This window comes from Clupea harengus, chromosome 5, assembly GCF_900700415.2.
Source record: "Clupea harengus chromosome 5, Ch_v2.0.2, whole genome shotgun sequence".
NCBI lineage: Eukaryota > Metazoa > Chordata > Actinopteri > Clupeiformes > Clupeidae > Clupea > Clupea harengus.
Genome location: NC_045156.1, coordinates 1,461,798 through 1,467,797, shown reverse-complemented (window position 1 = coordinate 1,467,797; position 6,000 = coordinate 1,461,798). Strand labels below are relative to the sequence as shown.

General features: G+C 43.3%; 1 protein-coding gene across 1 annotated transcript in view; it reads left to right on the top strand.

The window, feature by feature from the left end:
- Positions 1 to 330: 330 nt before the first annotated feature.
- Positions 331 to 6,000, top strand: part of cntn3b (contactin 3b) — a 44,372-nt gene continuing 38,702 nt past the window's right edge. The window contains exon 1 of the mRNA XM_031567140.2: positions 331 to 1,596. The gene's annotated coding sequence lies outside the window, so the exon portion shown is untranslated. The remainder of the gene's footprint in view (positions 1,597 to 6,000) is intronic.

Here is a 6,000-nt window from a genome sequence, read left to right as displayed (position 1 = left end):
CCAGCTCCTCACAGCTCACCGCTCCCTCTCCCAAACACTGGGCATCTTGTCCGGGCTTCCTGGCAGGAGCATGATGCTTTGACATCAGGTCAGAAGCATCACAACAGCCGTGGGGCACAGGACCTCCAGTGGATGCACTGCTTGTCAGAGATACTCCTCTGTCTCTGCCTCTCACCCGAGAACATCAGGAACTTCTGTTGCGACATTCAACATGGTGCACGGGGATGACTATCAGAACTGCAGTGACGTGGCAAGTTCACTTCAGCTTGATTTAGATCATCCCACAATATCCAATGGGTTGTTTCGAGAACAATCTTTATCATGGCATTTACAAATTAAACTCTGCTTTAAAGTCTTTATTTAGAGAAGATGCTTTGTTTGGGGAATTTGCAATTCATGGCTTTGTTCCTTGGCCTTTATCTCTATTGATATAATCTTGATGAGCAATGTCACGTGATAGCAGGTGTATCATACGTCTGTATTAGTTTGGGGACAAAAATACCCTTGACATGAATTATTCTAAAAATGTTTTGTTCGCTTGATATTAGTGATTTGCAGTCCAACACCAGGGTGTGCTGTTCTGTTGCTGACATCTTCTGATAGTGTAACAGTAGGCTACTCCGAGTGGTGATTTATTTGGATTTAGGTTTGTTTTAGTTTTCGGAATGTAAAGTTGACTAGGCCTAATTTCTTGAAGAATGTAGCCTTGCTGTGCCCAATCCACAAAGAAAATTCATTTCTGCCTTAATTGTGATTGAACAACATCTCTATAAACGCAGTGTTTCAAAAAATAAAAATACTAATTAGCCTACCGGACAGTCGCCTTCGTCTTCTGGCGCCATACTTTCTGTGTATCGTGATAGCTTTTAGAATAATTAAGGGTCGGCATTTGACACAGTCGTTATTAATTCCATGTAGAGGCGTGCAAAAAAAATTAATTGGGTAAGGACAATTACAGTTTTGCATGCGACGAAAAGAGCAAGCGGAGGTCAGCCTTGCATTATACTGATTTGCGCATGGTGATTATTCAAACCCACGACCAAAGAGGAATTTGAGCTGTGCATGTAAAATATACTACATGAGTATTGGCGCTTGGTTGCCCTCTGCACAACGGTGATAGTCTTGAGGACAGGGCGGGCGGGGGATGTGCAGAGTGGAATTCGCCACTCAGTGGTCCTCGTCTTGTCCTTTCTCCGTCTGGCACACTTTCTAATTCCGTGTAGCTGCAGCTAGACGACACGCAAGCACCTGTGAGCACTCAGCTGTCAGAGTCGCGGCTCTGGGATTCGTGGGGTAATTGCGGGGACGCTTCGTGGGAATACAACGGACAGCACACCTCCGTTCAGCCAGAAAGGACTGCCGCTCGGACTGTGCTCCCATACCACAGCAAACCTTTGGATTTTTGTTTTGCACTCGGATAAATTCCCGGACTCCGCTCCAAGCACACTCTGATCGTCGATACCAGAGGAAACACGGTATGGATGACCGAGAAGGGTAGTGACATACAGACACTGGCTCTGTCCACTGTGCAGACCGTGGAATCAACGCATACAAGTAATTTAATGAAGAGGAGAAACTGTTCGGTCTTACTATTCGGTATGTAATTTGAATTGCATTCCGATAATGCACCTCTCAGCCAAATGTACTTGTCCTTACCTGGGACGTCTCGATCCAGTTTGAAAGTGCCGATAGGTTACATATTAGGTGCCATTTAATTGAATCGTTTTTGTAACGAAATGGACGATCATTTACACTTTTAAAGTATTAACCCAGAAAATACTACACGTGAAAGAAATGCATTATCTAAATAACAATATAGACTTACTTGTTAATATTTGTGTAGAGGGTTTGTAGAGGAGAAAGTGTCTTTCGGACACTGAGGTTTGTCAAGGAGAAAGCAGGCTTAAGAGAAGGTGGTTGTTTGTTACCATCTCATGCATAATACCCGTATAATGCTCCGTGCGTACAGAGTGGAGAATCATTGCCCGGGGCTGAGGTTTCTCTGGAAGACTTCACTCTTCTGGGGGGAGATATCCGTATTATGCTCGCTGGAATACTTACCATTGCTCTCATTCAGGGAATAACTTCAGAGAGACTGGTTCAGATCTTAAGACCGTCTAGTTGTGTCCTGTCTGTTTCTCATCTGTCCATTCATTAAATTCAGTCATTTTGCTCGTTTTTATTAGGCTAGGTTTTCGACAATATTTAGGTAATAATACATGGGCCTGTAAATGTATGATGAAGGTCCACACTTTCTCTCCCTCACAATAAAACCCTCTGCATGCTATCAGTTCTTTTTCAGATATGGAGCTCCCATACAAATTCCCAGTCTTTGGAGTGTAAGGGGAAAGACTGGGGTGGGAAGAAATCTGCGGTGAATCTTCCCATACATATCTCCTATTGTATGCTATTCCAAGGGGGAATGCGATCCTGTTTCTCTGGCATTCATGTTTATTCATAGATGCAACTAGGATGTTTTGCATCATCTCATTTTGTGGATAACAAGCACAGTCAAATTAGTGTTGGGGAAAAGAATGGGGCAGCTGTGTGGAGAATTACATTTAAATACCTCAATATACGTGTAGTGCTCACTTGTCAAATAGGCATTCTTAGTCCGTACAGAGAGACAAGGGATGCTTTCATCTTTTTTAGGAGGCTTCCTGCATTTCCAAATAACTTCACTGAGATGGTTCTATGGGATCAAAGGAATGTAATTGGACTAAATAGGTTTTATTTTATTTGGGCTAGATATATTTGAGTTATTATATCTCCATATTACGTCTTACGAGTGGGTAAAAAAGCTTGAATAGAGATGGTGCTGAGGGATGGTCCTAGGGGTATCACCGTAGGGTGGGTGATGTGATGGATGGCTGGATCCAGACTGTCTATGTTAAGTGCACTTACTCTCCTGGCCTCACTCTTATCCACTAGATTCACCCAAGCATCTGAAACACGGGTTTCCTTCTGTGTGTGTGTGTGTGTGTGTGTGTGTGTGTGTGTGCGTGTGTGTGTGTGCATGTGTGTGTGAGTGTGTGGAATGCCAGTTCTGCACATAGGTTTTGACAATGAAGTTCTCAAAGTACTGACAAGAGCAAAAGTGAAGTCGTTTTGATCACAAAAACAGGCACTTGGTCTATAGAATGCGTATGTGTCAGAATTACAGCACAAACACAAAGGAAGTTGGCAGTTTTTTTTTATGAGGAACTGACTGTGAAATCTGTTTGCAATTTTAACTTCTTGACCACGCTTATCGCTTATTGTTGGCTGACAGTCTAATCAAAGTTAAAGTATGATGTGATGTCACTTCTGCTCCTGCTTGACTCGAGGATTGACAGCGCTGTCATTCTTTTTTTTTATTGTTAGGCCTTGTTGTTTTGTCTAGCGCTCATACTCAGATGTAATCTTCAGATATAGATTAATTTAATCACAATCACTTTGTCATTTATGATGCTGTTTTCTCATTCCAGCTGCAGACGTTTCTGAGGACATGTCAGTCAGTCATGTGGAGTTGCTCACTGTGTCTGTATTGTCGACAACATTTTTATAGAGCTACTGTATGTGATTGTGATTGCATATATGTAGGTTTAACAGCAGCAGATGGGTGTATTGTTGTCGTTTGTTGAGGCATTTGTGAGGAGTGACAGCAGAGAAAAGGTGTTTTTATCATTTTACACAACCACTTTGATAAATGTATTATCTGAAGTGGATAAAAGTGTCAGTTTAATCATAGACAAAGCAATAAACCTCATACCTTCAGTCTCCCAGACATTTCAAATAAACATTAATATTCATCAAAGTAGTCTTTACCTTTCACAGAGATTCGCTAATCTCACTCAGTCTATGTAATGTCTCATTTATTGAGGCTTGTCTTTCTTTTTTTTTGTGTGTGGCATAAGAAAAGACGGAGGACTTTCCAGCGAGATGGATTACTAGTTAAATTTGCATATACCCAAGTGGCAGCAGGCCAATTATCCTGTTTGATAGTGTCTCTAGCCCCTAGGTATCCTTAAGGATTCAACCACTGTCTTTCTCGTATGAAGTCTCTGAAGAGAGGGTTTCTGTTTGAACGTAATCATTTTAACTGCAAGTGACACACACATGCATTCCCTCTCACTTGGGACTTCAGCGGGAATCTTTGAGTAAGTTTGGGGCATTGTGGCACATTCAGTTCATCTCCGACTTGAATTCCTCTGATTATTTCTGTCCGAGGGATGAAAGAAACAAAAATATGTGACAGTAACATTAAATGCGCATGTTTGTCCGGCTCCATTGACTGGGGGTCTCTTGCATCGGCAAACAGCTGCACATCTTCAAAACGCCTTTATGATCCTACTGTCTCGCCCCCCCCCCCCCCCCCCCCCCCCCCTGCCCACCCCAACCCACTCCCCTCCCCTCCATCTCCCCCTGTCAGTTTCCTTGCAATTATGCTGACCCGCGGGGGGTGGGCAGACGCCTTAAACCACCTCTCCTATCAATTACACAGGAAACAATGGCCCCAGCTAGCCAAGCAGCAGTCTCATTCACCAAGGAATATGTCTGGCGAATGACTTTCATTAGGCCGTGCGCTGTTGTGGAGGTGAGGCCGCGAAGCCTCATTACATTTGGCATGGCAATCTTGCACTCATCATCTCACCTCACAGAGTTAATGGATAATGATGCAGCACACCCCTGTCCTTTTACAGGGGCCGGCCAGGAGAGACTCCTAGTAATTGCGATACGCGGACAGTGAGGTTTTTTTTTTTTTTCTTCGACGCGTGCAGTTTAGATGAGACGAGCACTCTGAGGTCCCTGATGAGGCAGCCTCTGTTGCTTAGGTTGACGATTAAAGGAGTTGGGTTTTGCCATTTATTCATTTGAAGGCCTTTGTTGTGGCAAAATACTGAAGGCACAAGATTTCTGTGAAGTCATTTGTTTATTTCGGCTTGGTTACTGAAGGCATAAGAGCAGCACAAGAAGGCATTGAGGCAGTGCAGTCAGACTTAGAATTTTAGCACACAATGTTTTCCTTTTCCCCCAGGAGAAGCCAAAGCATGTAATCCAATCTGGCACAATTTACAGTGGCAAAATGCACCCCCTGAAACTTAAAAGACACCAGGAAATCCACCCTGAGTCCCTGTCTGCTTGCAATTACAGTCAGATGGGGAACAATTATCCATACCGGGGACTGAACTGCTAAGCCATAGCTGCCCCGAAGATTATGTAATTTATAACCAAATGACAAGAGATCATCCCACCAAGGATCCGGGGAGGCCTGTCTTTGTCGGGCAGACGTTAAAGGCCTCTGTCACGAGAAAATTAAACAAAATAAAACAACAGAGCAGAGGAGCAATGAAACACTTTGTACTGCATGCGAGAAGGGGTTTCAACCCTGCTAATGATGTCATTGGAAGGCTCTGTGTGGCGAGTCAGGCAAAAGGTACTTGGTAGAAAGATTTCATGGTGAGCTCAGGCAACAGAGGTGTGTGCTGGGAGATCCTCATTGACATTCTGAGTTAAGAGCTGAGTTAAGATGTAAGATTTGAAGGTGCCTGAACAAACAAACAAACAAAATATCCAAATTCTGTCATTCCATTTGAATCACGTCTAATACATCCATTCACTTTGCGAGTACAAGGACATAATTACATCTCCTTGATGAACTGAACAAATGTTCATTTGATTGCTGAGCCAACAGCATTTTAATCAGTCTTCCTCAGCATCTAGTACGTCAAGCGCAACCCGTTTGATGAAACGGCCATGACAGTCACACAATAACAATAATCATAAAAAAAATCATTAAAAAAGAAACTGAGAAAATGAGCGTGATTTCTCAAAGCTGTCCAAATGCAATGCCTGTGCTGAGTTTGACTGCAGGAGAGGCAGCGGGTTGCAGAGCAGAGGAATAGGGGCAGACAGCACTGTTGCATACTGCACTGTATTTAGGTTGGCTGCCAGTTCCTATTAATAGGCCAAGGAAAGTAGCTTTTGAGGTCAATAATTCCAGACCCATCGTCCCTGTGG